The sequence below is a fragment of the Taeniopygia guttata genome, chromosome 9 (genome assembly GCF_048771995.1).
Source record: "Taeniopygia guttata chromosome 9, bTaeGut7.mat, whole genome shotgun sequence".
NCBI lineage: Eukaryota > Metazoa > Chordata > Aves > Passeriformes > Estrildidae > Taeniopygia > Taeniopygia guttata.
The window spans coordinates 22,985,619-23,003,953 of record NC_133034.1 but is presented as its reverse complement, the minus strand read 5'-3'; the positions used below and the strand labels follow the sequence as shown (position 1 = coordinate 23,003,953).

The following is an 18,335-nucleotide window of genomic DNA, read 5'->3' as shown; positions in this document are numbered from 1 at the left end:
CATAGATTGAGCCAAATGTCTGTTTAATGGTATTTTATCCTTTCAGTGAAATTAGTATGTTTTAAGTAAAGCTACAAAGCTGCAGTCGTAGAGCTGCTAAAACTTAAATAGTTACCTCTTCCATCAATTTTGTGATACTTTTTCAGATTCTGTCAGGTCTTGGTTGGGGTTCTTAGCGTTGGACCACGAGGCTTGGACCAGATTCACACTTGGTTATTTTACATCCATTGTATTTTTTAGCACTACTCCGGCTTGGTTGAGTGTGATGAGGAATAATTGCCAAGGGAAGGGAGGGACAAATGGTTGATGGTTTGTTTTTTGGGGGTTTTTTTTAGGTGTGGGTTGTCTTAGGGCAGCCTAAGATGTAATACAATGTGAAGGCTTGTGGCAGTGTAAAGTTTCCTGTTAAAGGCAGTCATGAGTTCCCAAATTTGACCTCATGAGACTGTCTATCCTGTGTTTTCACATCATCTTGTCCAGTTTGAGTTTGGATTTTTAAATTTGCTTTGAGTTTGTCTCCTCATCTGCCATTGTCAGCAATTTGCTCACATGCAGATGAAAGTTATTCATGGATGTGTCAGTCCTTTCATATTCAGGGGTGAACAGTTCTAGGAGCGCTATTGTTGTAATAACTCTCTTGAAATTTATTCTGTTGATGTAAATGTTGTATTTATGTGTAGCTTGGTTCAGTTTATAACCTTGTGTATCACAGCACATAGTGATGAAAATGGATTAGTGGTGGTGGAATTCTTCACAGCACGATCTGACTACTCCCCGCTCCTTAAAGGCTTTTGCAACTGATGTTTTAAGTCTCAAAATTTCAAATTTGTTTTTTGGGCTGTTCATCAGTGAAGACACATTGTTGGCGTGCCTGAATACCTTTTAAAATAATTTCTAGCAATTTGTTTTCTGTGTGGGCAATACATTATTCTGTCTGTGTAAAGCACAGGCTGAATTAATATAGGCTACATCTGTCCTATACTGAGTCTTCAGGCTGTCCTTATCTGAGTTGAGCTGTGTGTTCAAAATAACGCTAAAAATTGGTGTGTAAGCGTGGTTTTCAAAGTTTATGTTTGGTTTTCTCTGTTTTATATGGTTTGCATGTCTCTGATACTATATAATGGGCAGATGGTAGGGAAAGATGTCTGTATAGTCAGCTGTAATTAGTGATAAATGTGTCTTTATGAATATATACATACTTTGTATGTATGAAAAAAACAGAGTAGTTTAATTTAGGAATCCCTTCAAAAAAATTTGGGTTTAATTCATGTCTTCCCAGCATGGTCTTGTGAACTAGATAACTAAAGATTAGCAGAACTTAGAGGTGGGGGAAATAACATGCCATGTATTCCTGCAGGAGAGAGGGAAATACTTTGAGTCTTGAATTATTGAATTGACAGGAGGACACATTTTCCATAAACTTCTTTGTGAAATAGTCCAGGACATAAAGCTGTAGCCACTTCAAGACAAAAAAATTAATTGCATAGTTCAGTAATAAAGGTGAAGTTTTGGTGCTTATTTTCCCTCTGTGCTTGGCATTTGAAGCAGTACAAAAGGACAGGGATGTGCAGATGTATTGATCCCATTAAGAATGTGTTTATTTCAGGTGTAAATACCTCAGTGCAGTCACCAGAAAGGTTGTGTTGGAGAAGGTCTGTAGCTATAAAGTAATGTGAGAATAGTTCCTTGCCTGCTTGTGGCTTGGGTAGTTTTCAGTAGCATCTTGTTTGGTGGCCTTAATGAAGTATCTGTGAAAAAGAATTGTTCTTCTGTGGTGTGATTAAAATATCAGCTCTAAGGTCGTGCTCTGGTTTGTTTAATACACTTCAAAGCTAGTGATTATGAGAACTGCAGACCGTGGCTAATGGGATAAAAGCTGTGCGAGTTATCCATGTCCTTTTTGGGCTTTTGGAGTCATTGCAGAGCAGCTGTAGCTGTGAGATGGGGAAAAAAGGAAATTTCTTATTCATACAAGCTAATGAGTTAAATGCGTGTATGGCTTTTGGGTTAATGAGATTTGACCTCGTGTGTTGTAAAGGATTTTTGCTTTAGTTCAGTGTTTAAATATTATGATAATTCTTGAGAAATAGTTTTGCAGACCTTGAGACTCTTCTTTCAGGAAAAATCAATAATGACCAGTAATTTATTGTATAAGAAGAAAGTTAAAACAATGTGGTTGTATTTAGTTTAAACTAACTAGCTTCCAATTTATAGGCTGGCTGTCTTTGCACTGATTATGAACTTTGTATACTTCAGCCCTGAAGTCTTTCATCATTACAGCTGAAGAAATAATTGCTTAATAATGCTCTCTGTTCCTGCTCTGCCGTGTGAGCCTGACAGTTCCAACCCCGTGATGGCTTGATGGGCCTAATGGACAATCTGCTGCTTCTAGAAGGATCTATTCTATCCAGATCAAAACTGAAGCTGTGCCATATGTGCAGGGGGTGTCAGATGTGCAAACCCAGCACTTGTTAGCCAGCAGTGATCTCCCCAGACTGTGGAAGAGCTGCAGTTCCTGTGCTTTTCCTTTCCTCGATTTTTGTCATGCATGTGTGTGCAGTGGGTTTGGGGGGATTTCCTCATCTCAGAAAAGAGAACTCTCATTTCCTTTTTAACCTTTCTGCGCAACACGCTAAAGGCTTTGTTTTGCTTTTGCAGTTCTGAGAATTTTGCTCAGATACCACAGAAAGCAAATGCTTTAATTCCCTTTGCAGTAAGACAAAATGCCCAAAGGCTGCTCACCAGTTGCATTTTGCATCTGGTACTGTTTGAGCAGCAATTCCATTTCAGCCTCGATTCTCCTGTGGAAGTTTGGAGCGAGCTGGAGGACTTGGACATCTACTTTTCACTGTGATTTTTTTAAGTGCCTTTGGCATGTCAAGGTAGTGTTAAGAGCGTGGGTACTGTGCCAAAGACAGCCTGTCGGAACTCCTCAGCATCACTCAGCCACGGGAGATTGCCTCCTTCCCTGGCACAGCAGCCAAGTGCCAGGGTTTGGGGACTGTCTCCGTGTCTGAGGTGATGTTTGCTGCCCTAGTTTTCCCCATACATCTCAGTTATGTAAGCTGGAAAGGAAGGTCTAAAGATTTAAGGCATCATTTTTTAATTGGCACACCAAAATTGCCCTTTTCTAATGCTTTTTTCCCCCCACGTTTAAATTAAAGCAGCTCCTGGAGCATTTAATGATTGTGTACTTCGCACAGCAATTGGAGTTCACTGAAGCAACTCATGTTTTCTCTCTCAGATATCTTTTTCTCAAAAGAAGCATTTGCTCCAGTTTCTAAACTATTTAAAGTAATTAATCAAAAGCTAAGATGACAGGAACAGCTTCTGTAATATCAGGTCCTCAACTTGAGATGAGGTTGATGCAAAGGGAAAGTGCCCAAGTCCCCACCAGTGTGTGTAAAGCCTGTAGGTGAATGATGACCTTTTCATCTGCTAAGAGATATGAGAAGTGGGAGGAAGAAGACAGGAGAGCCGAGTTATTTTTACTGTAAATATGTCAGTTTATTGACTTGTTAATTTCAGATTTATTCAAAAAAGCAGGAGGAGGAAACACTAATGTCTGCCAAAAACAAAGTAATTAGTGGGAGTTGAAAGATGTCTAATGACTCTTACAAGTACTAAAGAGGAATAAGCCTAGTCTCATATTAAACTGGATATGGACTTTTAAAACACTGTAGTAATTCTATTTTATCTTTAAAACATGTGCAATTGCATATGGTAAATAAAAACCTAAAGTAACATTGTTTATTCACAGTAACATTGCAGGCAGAGGGTGGGATTTTGATTAAAAAAAAATTTTAAAAAACCAAAGCTGACTCCACACTTCTAAAATAAGGGTTCAGATAACACTTGACAAAGCTTGAGTTTGAGTGGAAGATGACAGAAGAGTTTTAGATTAATGCTTAATGTGCCTGCTACACCATCTTGGTCTAGAGTGACAAACATGATCCTGTTTCATGACTGCATGTGCTATGGAGCAGCTTCTTTTTTCTGTGCCAAGGAACCCTGGTTGTGGTTAGTCCTGTCACAGGATTCATCAGCACTTCTGCTCTCCTGGTTGTGTCTGTCCAAGGGAGCTGTTGGTGGGATCTGCAGGGTGGGAAGAAGAGGACAGCAGGGCCTGAGAATCTGGAGAGAAGCGAGCCAAGGGTGAGGAACAGCAGCCATCCAGCAGCTGGGATTGAAACCTGGGAGACTGAGAGCTGAACCCTTTAATTCAGCACTGCTCTGCTCTGTGGTTGCTGTGATCTCACTTCCATCCTGCAGGAATGCTGATTTAAGTGTGACAGATTGGGATTATGTGTCCCCAGCTGGTGATGGTGAACGCCTGGGGGGTTCCTCTGCCTTTGCCTGGGGTCATTCATTCTCTGCATCTGAGCTGGGCCTTCCCTCTTGGTCTGCTGGGTTTCTCCTCCTCCCTCCATCCCCAGGCCATCCTCAGGGATCTGCCCTTCCATGCTCTGCTGTGTTCACAAATCCCTGCAGCTTTTATCCCCCAGGGCTCCTGACTTCTGCTGCCCCACAAGGACTCAGAACCGTGTCTGTGGTGCTTTGTAGCTGTAAATGTTCATGGCTGTTCTTCCTGGAGTCCTGTGCTCTGCCTGCCTGGCTGCAGCTCCCCAGTCCAGTGTCACCTGTGTGGTCACTGCAGGACACTGCCTTGGATTCGTCCTCTCCACATCTCTGAGGCACAGGGAATGTCCTGCTGTCACCAAACCCCACGGGGATTTTGGAGCTGTTGGAGTCTCCACTTGCTCAGAAGCTACTTGACATCATCTGTAGCTGACAGCTCCCATCTGTTTTTCCTACCATGCCTCTGTTAAAATACTAAAGAAAGCAGGAAATTAGATATAGGGGAAGATACCAAGGAAAACAAATATCAGAAAAAAGGCAAGCAGAAATATTTAATTACAGGGGATATGGAGCAGCAGGGCATATAGGATACCCATGACAGTGAGTAAGAATCAAATTGACTGTAAGTAGATCTATTTTGAGGGGATGATATGCATGAAGCAAAAAATGCCATTAGTAGTTTATCATATAGAAGAAATGTGAGGGAGGAGAATGTGCATGCAATATTAAGACACAGTTCACTTGTGGATTTGACATAACAGATAGCAGGTCCCCATATATGAAATGACAGCAAAATACCCTTTAGCTGCAAGGGGACATGCTTTCACTCAGTCACAATGCAAACAAGTTTTTGAAGTGATGGGAGCATATTTCCCAAGAAGAACACGAGGATGTCTCATATTTGGAAGGGGAGAAAAGCAGCAGAAATTCAAATCTGCATCTAAGAATTGTTACAAGGAGCTGGGTCTCATAAGGATGTTTGTTACCTTTAGTGAAAGCCCTATGGAGACAGAGGTATGGAAATGTGTTCCTACTATTTGTCATCTCAGCATTGGCAGAGTCCAGTTAAATTGATTTGCACCATGCTTTCCTAATCCTTATCCATGTAACTATCCTGTCCTGGAGTTATTACTTAATTCCTTAGGAAGTATAGGGCTTTGGAAGAATCCCTGGAAATATTGCTGAAGCACTGAGAGGGCAAGGAGAAAATTAATTTTTTGCTTTTGAAGGCTCTAGGATTATCCCAGGAGCTCAGAGAAGGTAACACCAATGGAGAGGATAGTTTTAAGGGACGAAGGTAAGACAATTCTTTGTTTTTAAATCTTTTGGTAGCGGACAAGTCACTTAATCTCTACTTAACCTAAGTTTCTCCAGTATGAAATGAGAACAGACTCTTCCTACTCATATAAGCTGTGAAGCATCTGGGGTTAATTTGTTCAAGATAAAGGTGTATTTGACTGTGATTAATACTTTTAACAACCTCAGTCTATAGAAGCCATGTAAGCAACTAGCTGGGCGTCTCATTCATCAGGCTTGGTGATCTTTGCTGGCTCAGAGCTGCCTGGTATGGATTTTTAGAGACACTGGATCGTTCCTATTACTTATTTGAAGGATAAATTGCAACATTTATCATGGCATTCCCATTTTTATTTTGTAAGTCTTTCAATACCATGATTAAAGAACACTTTGAAAGCCAATAAGTGCAAATCCCAGATATTGTTGGAACTGTAAGGGTATTTTGCACCATCCTGCAACATCAGTGGACTTGCACAACACATAAATGTTATGTATTTTCAAGGAGGCCATTAGAACACAGCATTCATTTGGAAAATATTTGGAATAATAACCTATCATTCACTCATAGAAAATTTCGGTGTTGAGTTGCATTTCAGTCAAGAAAATACTTGCTATCCTTTAGAAACAAGAAATTGTGCCATCACTGAAGCCTTGCAAGGTTGTGCCGAGACAGGAAGCAGCATATTAATGTGAAATTTCCATCTTTTTCACGCTTAAATGGAGCAGATCTAAAGTCAGTTCATTCAACAAAATGGCAATTTGGATCTATTTTACAGAGCTCACTTGAGGCAATGTGATCTTGCTAGTTCACTTCAAATGTGGATTCTGAGACTGTGGAAGAGTTTTGCATATTTTGATTACCATCGGTTCTGTTTGCTCACATTTTACCTGCTTGACTAGAGAAATAAAGTTTTCCTGGGTATCTTTTGGCATATACAAAATCTAGTTAATTAAGACATGCTATACTTTCTCCCCAGAGTCAAAGTATAATGTTCAGCTGGCCGACTTGCATGAATAATCCATCACTGTGAATCATTAATTTAGAAGACAAGCTATGGTAATTGATGTCTTTATGCAAGCTATGGAAATGCTTAGGGAAATTGCTTATTTTTTTTCTTGTTAGTTCCTTTTTTTTTTTTTTTTTTTTTTCATTTGCTCTGGAGTATTTCTAGGCCTGAGTACTGTGGATTTGGAAATGGATTCACCTGAGATTAAGGTTCCTGTGGGAATGGGATCTCCTTCTTGAGTTCGATAAAAATCTGAATATTTTTCATCTGAAAAACTGGTAAAATCATGAAACTTAACTTTGAGCTAATCTTGTGTGCATATATTGGATGAACCACTGAAAGTTTTGGAAGTTTCTAGGAAAAGGAGATGGCATGGTGGTCTTAGCAGTGGCTTTAATGTGGTGAAAATGTTTTAAAAATTCCTGTCATAATTTGGTCATTCAAACACTACCTACTGGGTAGGTTGGTATTTAGACCTTTCTGTTTTTTTAGACCCAGCATGTTTTTGTATCAAACTACGCATATAAAAGGCTGATGATGTGTACATTTTTTGGAAAATATATATATATATATATATACATTTAAAATATGTACATTTGAAGATAATTTATCACATAATTCATAAAGCTGACCTATATGCTACATTATACTGTAACCATTATGTCTCTGTGGCATGAAAAGTTACTCATTTTGTTTCCTTTCTTCACTTTCCTCATAATTGAAATATGAGGGTTTGCTACCAATTGACAATTATTTTGTCTGCCTCCAGAACAAGGAGAGGCAGTTGGTTGGTGTTGAATGGGAGCCAACAGCTTGGTGACATTTCAAAAGTGGGATACCAATAACCCATATATGACTTAAAGCATATATATATTATGCAATAATGTCATATATGCAAAATATTTTAAAGTTTTTCAGTGATGGTAATGGGATTTGAACTATTACTGTATAGTACTATGATGATTTTTATTCCATCGAGGAAACTTCCTAAATATTTCTTGTGTGTTCTGTAACTGAAATGCAAAGCAGACCATTTCTACAGATATATCTAAAATGTAACAATTCTGAAAATTAGCAGGCAGGGTTATTTTGTGTTCTCTTTTTTTTTTTTTTTTATCCTTGAATATTTATTTCCCATTTAGGCATTAAACCAGAGGCTTATTTGATCTCATGTGCTTGGCTGCTCCTGTTTGTTCCCAGCTGAGCCCTGATGTGCTGCACTTTGAGAAATCCAGCCCTGAATTTTGACATTTTACACAGAAGCAAAAAGAGAACATGTTCCAAATAAATTCATATTTGAGCTGAATTCAAATAGGTTTTGATGTTTGGGTTCAGTTTCATAAGGTAGGAGAGGTGAAATGCTGCTGATAGCTGCAGTTATTGAAAAATGGTAATCACAACTTTCATAAAGTGAGATAAGCCATGTTTATTAATGCTTTCTGTGGCCATAGAGTGACTTGGCCCTGGGACATTAAATGCCTAAATGGGTTGTGTAATTAGCTTTTTTCCACTTACAGATCAAGCAGCTAAACACACAACATTTTCTGAGCAGCTCAAATTATTTTTGTCATGTTAGTTTAAGCCAAGGAAAAATAAGTTTACTTTTTCAGGTTTTTTGAATAAAATCAGAGCTGCACAGTGAACAGAACTGGGGTCCTGAGGAGGTCTCTATGCCAGCCATAAAACTTCCAAACCTGGGATGATTTCTGTGTTCCTGCCCCTGACACAGAACAGAGGTTTGAACCATCCTGGCCTGCTTTGGCCAAGAATTCCAAAATTATTCACCCAAAACCATGGCATGTAGTGGCTATGGGTAGAGACCTCCCCAGGCAACCTTTTCCAGAGCTTTCTTGTGTTTTCCAGCAAAATTCTATTGTTAGCTGATGTATTGTTAGTACAGTTTGAAACTCAGTTTGTCCCATCCACTCTGCATACACAATCAGAACAATATTTTAATGCCTTTTTTCTTTTCCCTCTATGATTGATATCCAAGAGAGGAACTGAAATAAAACATCTCAAAACTGGCCAGGTTTGAGCTTTTAAATCCATATTAATTTCATACTTGGCTACCTCAGCTGGCATCATTGTTAGTCCAATTAAAAAATAAACACCCGCCCTGAAGAATTTGCAGCCAGGCTGTGTCATACTCAGTCCTGGGGGAAAATTCCGTAGGCATAGGGAATATTCCTGGTTTTTGAAAGGCACTGCTTGAGTGCCTGCCAAATGTAAGCTGTTTTCCCCACAGTAAGCACCTTGACCTCTTTGACAGTATCATAAATGAAATAAATACACTGCAAAATCCCCAGTTTGATCAGGACATTACAGAGGAAAATTTCTAGTCTGGATTTCTGAATAAAGTAATCTCAACAGTTCCTGGAGGGAGTGAGTGGGGAGTTGCCAGTGTCAAATAGGAGGTAAATATTTCTCTCTCTGAAACAATTCAGCAAAAAGACCTCTGAAAAGCTGAACAACCTGAGGACTTTGAGGTAGTTAAGCTCTAATTTTGTAATGTCATGGTTTGACTCTTTCTGTATAAAACAGGTTAAACGAGTAGGACCTTTAAAATCAGAACAAGGAAATGTTTGTTTAATAAGGCCCCAGTAAAGATTTTTTTCCCTACTGCAAACTTGCTGAATGGGACTGCAAAAGTGTTTGAGGTTAGGGATCAGCTGTGGCCATTCAGGCTTGTAATTACAGCTGTGATAAGTGTGTTTTCAAGTCTTGCTGTACTAAGAGTTTTCTTAATCCATTATTTTACTTGGTCTTTCATTGCTCCTCCTGGTACAGTGTAACAATTCCTGAAATCTTCTGAATCATGAGAAAACGAGTGTTAAGCTATTAATTTCTGGCTCTATAGAGACATCAGCTTGGGTCTTGCCTGGGCAAGTGCTTGGCCGTGTCTGACATCACTGATGTTGTATTTGGGAGCCACAATAAGCACACAAATATTACAGCTCTGCGTGGTGAAGACTGGACTGTTTAAAGCCAAGCTTTTTAATGTAGCATTGTGGGGAAAATGTAATTCATTGTAGTGAACTTCTGGTCCATTATTAGCAGCCTTGGTTACTGTGGGCTTTGGGAGCTGGGAAAGAGATGGTTCCTGGTGCAGGCTGGATGCGTTCTGCTGTTGGCTTCCCTATTTTTTTATGGAAACAAACACTGATGTCTCAGCTGGTTGCTCTTTAAGTGCAGAAATTCATGGCACAATGTCCCAGAGGTTTGGACACTTGATCCAGTGGAGCTGCTGTCACCTCTACACAGGCACTTCACTGCTTCAAAACACAAAACCCAGTGTTCTTCTTCACTTCAAGGTAGTACAGTTCTGTATATTCTGCCACGGATGAATTTGAACAAAGAAAAAATCAACCTATGAGTAACTTTAGGTGGATGATTTCATGCTCTGAAAGGGGGCAGCTGTAATTTTTAGTGTCTCCTGTGTCCCAGGAGTGATAAACTTTGAGACAGAGGTGGCTGTGCTGCACAGTCCACAAGGTGCCCAGCTGACCTCTGCGTGCTGCCTCGAGGATTAGCAGAGTTGGTGCAGTGAGAGATGAGCTGTTGCCCATTTACACCTGGGGGTGTATTTGGGTCCAGTGAATAACTGTCCTGTGGTGACTAACTAAAGAAATGTGTGTAATTTGGGCACTGCTTCTCATCCAGCTGCACCAGCTCTAGGAGGTCTGTGTGAGACAAGGCATTCTGCCTGCTTGTTGCCTAATGAGTTTGGTGCTTAGGCAGATTGACTGAAAATTAAAATATTTTTCCTTCTGTGACCATATTGATGGAACCGCTTGGCACAAACTGGGTCTGAATTCCTTGCTTTGAGGTGCAGCTGTCCACCTTGCCTATTTGACAACTTAATTTAGACATAAAAATCAGATAACCCATGTAAAGCTTGAAAATTGGGATCTTATATATAGGCACAAGAATTCAGGTTAACCTACTTACTTTTGAAAGCCACGCTAATTAAAAAGATTAACCTCATTTTAAATAAGTGTGCACGTTACCCACCAATGGAAAATACTGGATGCACATGAATCATAGCTCGTCATACAAAAGCTGGGAGTAGTGTCAGAGTCTTTCTAGCACAAGGTAGAATTAATATGAACTTGCCATAAGAAAACATCTGAGACTTGCTGGAAAACAGGCAGTTTGGTTTGGGGAGGGGAGACAATGAGGTTTCAACCTTCAGTTTTCATTCTGGGTGTTGGAAATGATTCAGTTCCTTTCTTTAAGGTGTTCAAGTTTTCAAATTATAAAAATCTGAATAGAAACCAAAACCAAAACAAAACCACCAAACCAAAACAAAACCACCCAACCAAAAAAAGCCCAGACATTGTCAGAACATCAGAGCACGAGCGTGTTCCTGGAGCCTCAGGGAGGGTGTGAGGCAGCAGAGCACAGCACAAGGGGTCTGTCCCTCCAGTGCTTTGTGATTGCTCTGGTTCATGGGAATTGCTGCAGCATTTACAGTCTAACATGATGCAAACTCCCCTGTGTGGGAGAATAAGCAGGATTAAGACAAATTCAGCTCCCTGCATGTGGTGTTTCAATGGCTCATCATGGAGTGGGTACTTGGAGCAGCGTCAGTTCCCATAAACACAAACCAATGAGGCTTGAACAGTGAGCACAGGAGTGAGCTCCAAGGCCAGATTCCTCCTTCCAAGCACAGCTTGAGTGCTGGACTCTGAACTGAGCTGTTTTGTCCATGGTGGGACAAGAATGATGTTTCAATAGCCACAAGCCTCCAAGGCCACGGTAAATGAGACTATCAGAACAAATATGTGAATATTTTATCCCCCCACAGTAAAATGAGGCTTGTTTTTTCCCTCTGACTGAAGAAACTATTTGGTGGTTGTGTATCTTCTGTTGTGGATAAGATGCCTGAACAGCAGGAAGTTGTTTTTCCTCCCTGCCTTTCTGTTTCTAACTTTCCAGTTTATCCCTTAAAGCTGCTGTTGTTCCAGATATTTTCTCTCAACAATTCAGAAACACATGCAGGGCACCAAGCTTACTTCTTGTTCTCATGCCCTGCCAGCTCTCCTGCTTGGAACAGCATGAGGTTGCTACTGTCCCATTTTTTGGCTTTTGGGTTTTCTTTCCTTGGGTTGGTAAGTTCATGGGTGCTTCTGAAAAAACAAGAGGGAGGAAGGACGTTAATGATGATGTGGTGAAAAAAGCATGAGGATTTTAGTGGCAGTTCTGGCCACTGTGCCATACTGGGTGGTTCATTCTTCCTTCCTAGATTTGACTTGTCTGTATTGGGGCAGATGTTCTGGTTGCTTGCTTTTTTTATATATTTGCAGAGCTGCTCCCAAGTGCAAGCAATATAAATCCAGAGTTGTGGAGTTGTAGGAAAAAACCATGGAGATAAGAGAGACAACTGAGAATATTTGAGAATATATGAAAAATACCTGCAAAGTAAATAGCAGTAATGCTGAGGCCTGAAAGGCAAGAATTGAAACTGGCCTGAGGGTGGGAGGAAAGAAGAGTTTAATTTTCTTCTCTATGTGGAATTCCCATGCTTCTCACTCCTTTGGGAAGATCAGTGATCAACATCCTTCAGATCAAAAAGGAATTCTTATAGAATGCCTTGTTGAGGTTTTCTACTGTGAAAAATACAGAGTGAAAGAATCCTGCTACTGGCTGAATTTGGCATTGAGATTATTCTGTAGTTTTTAGGAAAAAAAAGTCTGTACTTTGTAACAGATGTTATTCTGCTCTGTTAGAGAAATACTTAGAGAGGCTTAATGCTGAATTTTTCCCTCAGTTACAGATTTTGCTGAAATGTCCTTGCTCAGTGACTCCATTTTGCTGGTTCAGAACTGAAGCCCCCCCGAGTTACTTTTCTTTCTCACCCTTTTTTGTCTCTGAAGACTTTGTGCTAGACCAGCTTTAGAGCCTTTTTCATTCTCATTTTGTGCCTCAGCCGTGGGTTGGCTGGTCGGGCTGGGCACACTTGCCAAGACAGCTCTTTCAGCTGGTTTTAAACCTGGGCTTTTCTAGGTCCTGCCTGGCTCTTGGCCATGCCAAAAAAAGCTCTTTCAGCTGGTTTTAAACCTGGGCTTTTCTAGGTCCTGCCTGGCTCTTGGCCATGCCAAAAAAGCTTTTTCAGCTGGTTCTAAACCTGGGCTTTCCTAGACCCTGCCTGGCCCCCAGCCATGCTAGGACAGCTCTTTCAGCTGGTTTTAAGCCTTTCCTAGACCCTGCCTTGCTCCCAACCATGCCAGGACAGCTCTGTCAGCTGGTTTAAACCTGGGCTTTCCTGGCCATGCCCAGACAGCTCTTTGAGCTGTTTCAGGTTTTAAATCTGAGCTTTCCTGAGCCCTGCCTGGCCCCCAGCCATGCCAGGACAGCTCTTTCAGCTGGTGGCCATGCCTTCCATGGTGCCAGGGCTCTGAGCTGGTGCTCTCTCAGCTCTGGGGCTGTCAGGACTGGCTCTCTGCTGTGCTGCTGCTCCCAGGAGTGCGTGGGGCTGGCTGGAAGCTCAGCAGTGCCTGCTGCAATCCTGTTTGCCATGGAGAAGGGCAGCATGCAGCAGAGAGGCACTGGAGAAACGGTGTCTGTGCATTGTAAACAGCACTAATGATGAATTGCTGCTGGTAATTAATCAGGGTATAACATCTATTTTGAATGCTGGGGTTAATTGTTTTGGGTTGGTTTTTTTTTCTAAAGCAATCTCTGCCTTATTACTGTACTGTAAGAAAGTAATTCTGATCTCAGAAGTGTTAACAGAAGTGAATAATAACTCTCCTGGCAAGAGGGACGTTACCTAAATGTAAATGGAGCCCAGTGTTGATTGCAAGGCTGAAGCCAATATTATTTTGTAGGAAAACAAGCTGGTTTGTATGTCACACTTGCTTTCAGTTCATGCACTGACAGACTCCTCTTCTGAAATCCTGATGCATTTTAATTAACTTTCTTCATCATCTTGACATAGCTATACCATAGCCTGATCTCTTTTCTTCTGAATTCCTTGTGAAGGGAGCTGGACAAGGTAAGGAAGAATTAACTTCTACTTTGATCTTTTGAAATGGCTGTGTACTTTTTCTGTTTAGTTATTGTGGGATGATTTAAAGATTGTCATTGTTCATTGTGTTTTGTTAAGGGTATTTGAAAACTTTCCTGAGTTGTTTGATGGGCTTTTAAAAGACATTCAGCAAAATCTCCTCCAGAGATGCACAATTTCTAGGTACTTCTCCTGCAGCATTCCCTATTCCTACAACCCTAAGCAGTGAAGGGTTCCTGTTCTGTTTTTGTTTCTCCTTAATTAGTTGTGTCTTTTAGTCCTCCTACTTTGGAAGGTTTAAAATTGGCTGTGAGAGCTTGTATAATGCCAGGCAAAGTACACAGACTAATGTAATGTATCTCAAGTGACTTTATGTATAAAGAGGGAGTTGCAAGAAAAATGCTTGAAACACTGCATTCCAAACTTGCTTGCTGTAAATGCTTCCACAGGATGTATTATTAATATATTTTGGTGCTGCTGAAGCTGTAATATCATCATGCATTACAGCAGTATCTGTGACATAAGTGACAGCTTTCATCACTTATAAAACTACGCTCCAGTACATGCAGGGATCTCGCCTTTAGACTACAACTGCAGTGATTGCATCTGGCAGTTGCATATGGTGAAACTTAGCTACTGCCCTTTTAATTAAATTATAGTGGGAGCTTGATGATCAGCTGAGTTTCACAGGAAAATAACAGAAATGGGACTTAACTGTAAGTAAGGAAATTTGTGGTACGTGCAAGAGCAGGCAAGAAGTTGTTCTTGTGTCTAAAATAACTGATTGCAGTGTTCTATCTCTGCTGCTTCTGATGGAAAGAGACTATTGCAGAATTAGATCTCACCCTTTCTTTCCCAGCTAGCCCGAAGGAAATCTGAGGGAGGAAAAGGAATGCTGCTGTCTCATTTGGGGTATCTTCCCTGGATGGTTGCACCCTGAGTGAAGCACTGCATTGGCTTTTCCCTGAAAAGTCATTGCAGAGGTAGAATGTGTCAGAATTGGTTCTGGAGAGCCTCGGAGAGCCACCTTCCCCTCCTGTGTGTGGGCATTGTCCCTCCTTCCAGCAGTCAGGTCAGCACCTTCACCACCAGACCAGTGTAGCTGGGAGAGACCTGGTTCAGAGCTGTGCAGGGCTGGCAGCCCTCCCTGGGGCAGGAATGGATGCTGAAGCCACCAGAACCAAACAGGCTGTGCCTAACTAAGATGCTTCTGTGGACCTTGCCAGGTAAACCCCCTTTTTGGTCTGCTGGAAGCAGATCCTGTGTAGTATTTCAATCTCAAGCTTGAGGCTCTCCCCAGTCAGGCTGCATTGACTTTGTCAGATGAGCCACAGGCACACCCCCACTTCTGAACCTTTTAGAATCCCCAAGTTCCATAATGCTTCAATTTTTCTCCTTCACAGAGCTTGTGGGTTTTGTGTTTTCTTATTTATAGCTCTTACTTTGTGGGGCACACTGGAGCTGTCAAAAATAAGGCACTCTGCCAAAGTATTTCTAAAAATTTGTTTCTCCTAGACAGGAGAAACAAACAGAGAAATTGCATATGAGTCTTCCCAATTGCAGGCCTTACAGCAGTAGATTTGGAAACAAGACCACCTTTTTTAATTGTCTAGACATGTATTTAGATGTTCGCTTTAGGCTATTCAAATTTAAGTATTTTGGACATGGGTTCTCAGCATCTCTTTTTATTTTTTAATTAGAGCTGAGGGAATATGCTTGAGGAAGCGCAATTAAGACAACTTTGGCTTGCATAATTGCCTCAGCAGGTTAGTGAGTCAGTGCCAAGCTCCATGAAAGTTTAAAAACACTTGGGATTCAATTGAAAAGAAATTGTCAACATGAAATTTTTCAATGTAGCATTCGCCTTTCAGGTTTTCTCAATGCTCCTGGTGCCATGGGGTCATTTTAAAAAACAGAAATCAAGAATTCTGAAGGGCATGACTTGGCTGTGTGTTGGAGAGCAAGGTTCTAGTGTGGTCCAAACACTTCCTATGGAATGACTGTTCCTTGTTTTAGTCACTCTATTCTGGAGGTTTAAATGCCCCACTATTTCCTATATCATTGTTGTGCTGCTCTCTAATGAAATTAACCTCGAGGTTTCCTGCTCCAGAAGGCAATGACACCATAATTGACAGATGGTGACAAAATCCCTTAACTTATTAATAAATGTTTGTGCAGATTGAGATAGAGATGTCATTGCACTGAGACAAACTGATTCCAACAAGCTCCATGGTTCCACATGTGTCTGTAGAATCTCTGCTTGACAAGGTCAGATGCTCACGTAGGCTAAGGGTAAACATTTTTTGCAGCACAGAAAATGTAAGTACATCCCCTAACATGAAGGAGCTGCCTTGCTGGCTAAGTGGAACACATGTCACAGCGAGCAGTGATGTGCCTGCCTGCTGTCCAAGGAATGTAGAATTTCCCAGGCTTGTCACCAATTCCAGGGACTGCACTACTGCTACCCAAAGCACTTTGTAGATCCCTTCATGTGCTGCCTGCACTGTCCTCGATAGCCAGTTGGTTATCTATTCAGCTATTGAAGCATTTAATGGCTGTTTAGTTATTTTCCCATTTCCTTGGCTGCATTCTGCTGGTTCTAAGCAGTGACACCTCCTGAGTTGTGTATCTGTTGCTGTGAGGATTGCTCTTTGATTTGCTGCTCTCACCTCCAGGCAGGCTCGGTGTGGCACATCCCAGTGAGTTGGGTGAGCACTGCTGGCTGTGGGCTCCCCAGCAGGACATGTATCCCTGGCACTGCTGTCCCCTGGACACCTGCCTGTTGTCCTGGCTGTGGAAAATAAATTATTTCTCAGGTGGAGCCAGCTGGTTTGAGCTTTATTTCACAGTTCCTGTGCTGGAGGGGGAGAGGGGCTGAGTGCTGGGGAGGAAAAGGGAGATGAACACAGTGAGCAGCTGATGGGAGCAAGTGTCACATTACTTCTGGGGGGGTTGCTTGTGGTAAAACCACAACGTTCTGGAGGTGAGAATGCTTTTGCTCCAGTTGGACTGGCTGGAGGTGCAATTTTTGCCCAATCTTCAACTAAAAGTCTGAGAGGTTGTATTGCTGGACAAAGCAGAAGGGACTGAAGAGGCCATTCTTGTGTAGCTCTGCAGTGCATCAGGTGGGTTTGTGAGCAGCTTGAGGCTTGTGGCAGCAGCCACCTTCCCCTGTTGTTGTTGTCGTGGGGCCTGAGGCAAGCCTGAACTAGCTGGGAGCAAATCGTGGCCATCTCTGGGAGCCTCCTGTGCACATCCTTCAGGGTAGCCATGACAACCATTCCTGGTCTGGAGAGCAGCTGAGGATCTCACCGGCTGCTCCTGCAGCCCCTGGGCTGGGGCTTCTGTGTGGAGGGACTTGGCTTCATTCTCTGAACTCTGCTCATTCTCTGAGCTGTTGGTATTAGTTAGGTGGTGCCTCTCTCTGGTATTTATGGGTAGATGTGATTGCCAACAAGAAGTCATTCAGAGCAAAGGTGCCTGCAGCAATTGGCTATTTCCCAAGTGGCAAAGCAGTGCTGGCTGAATTTTCACCAAATCCTTCCATGACTGACCTGCCACAAGCATGGCACTGTTCTGGGTGGGTTTGGGGGGAAGGAGACTCCCCCAGTTCCTGCCTGGATCCACAGTGGGTTTTTCCCCTGACCCTGCAGGTCTTGTTCCCTGAGCAAATCTGTCTGTTGCTTTATCAAATTGTTCTGCCAGACTTCTGTCTGCTCCTGCAGCTGCTCTTTACAGGAGACAATGTAATCAGTGCTGTTACCACACTTGTTTTCCTCCCAGGGTTTTTTTTAACACACTGATCAGGAATCAGCAGTTTTTCTCATTTGTACTTCCCACACCTTTGGTGTTTAGCTTGCAGGTATCCAAGAGTAATCTTGAAGGCAAGTAATCTTAGTTTGGTCTCTGTGTGTGAGGAACCAAGGCAGTGTATCACAGCTTTATTTTGTAGGTTTTTAAAGCCATAAATTAGTTTCTTTATAAAATTCTCTGTAAAGGTGTAAAAGAAAAGGAAATTATAACCCATTTTTTCAACCTGTCTGACAAGTACAAGGTACTAGAATTCAACCCTTAATTGAATTTTTGGCACCTTCCTACGCCGAGTCCAGGTCTCGCTGTTTCAAAATCCGTGGTACCTCATGTCTGTGAACTCAGTTGGAGTTTGTTGATAGGATATCTCAAAATATCTCAGCTTACAGAGAGCTCCTGTCCCTTTTGCATTTTACTGGAACCAAATAGTTCAGAGTTTGTAGGTGTGAGGGGGCGAATTTGTTCTGCTTCCTCTTAGTCATGCCAGCCTTATGCTGGGGAAAGGCAAGAGCTGGAGGAGCAGTCCTGTATTTATCAGATGAATGTTTTTCTTCAACATCACAAGGATGGGTGTCCCTTGTGCCCATGCACAGGAGCACATCTGGGCTGCCCCCAGGGCAGGTGAGCAGCAGCCCTGAGCTGGTTGTGGCCGCTTGGGGAAATGTGCTGGGCTGAGTTTTGGGGCTGTGATATCTTTCCAGGTGTTTTCTGAAATGCTGAATGAAAAAGTTTCTTGGGAATTGAACCAGGTGTGACCTCAGTGCCTGCTGAAGGATAGATACCTGGAATCTTGTTGGGTTTAGTGTTCCATCACTGCTTTTTTTCCCCTGAGAACAGTTACAAGCCAGAACAAA

General features: G+C 41.9%; 1 protein-coding gene across 2 annotated transcripts in view; it reads left to right on the top strand.

The window, feature by feature from the left end:
* The window catches only part of SERPINI1 (serpin family I member 1), a 44,356-nt gene that overhangs the window by 1,287 nt on the left and 24,734 nt on the right, over window positions 1–18,335 (top strand). The window contains exons 1-2 of one of the 2 annotated variants that reach the window (XM_072933101.1): window positions 13,169–13,264; window positions 13,603–13,659. The gene's annotated coding sequence lies outside the window, so the exon portion shown is untranslated. 2 annotated transcript variants of the gene reach the window in all.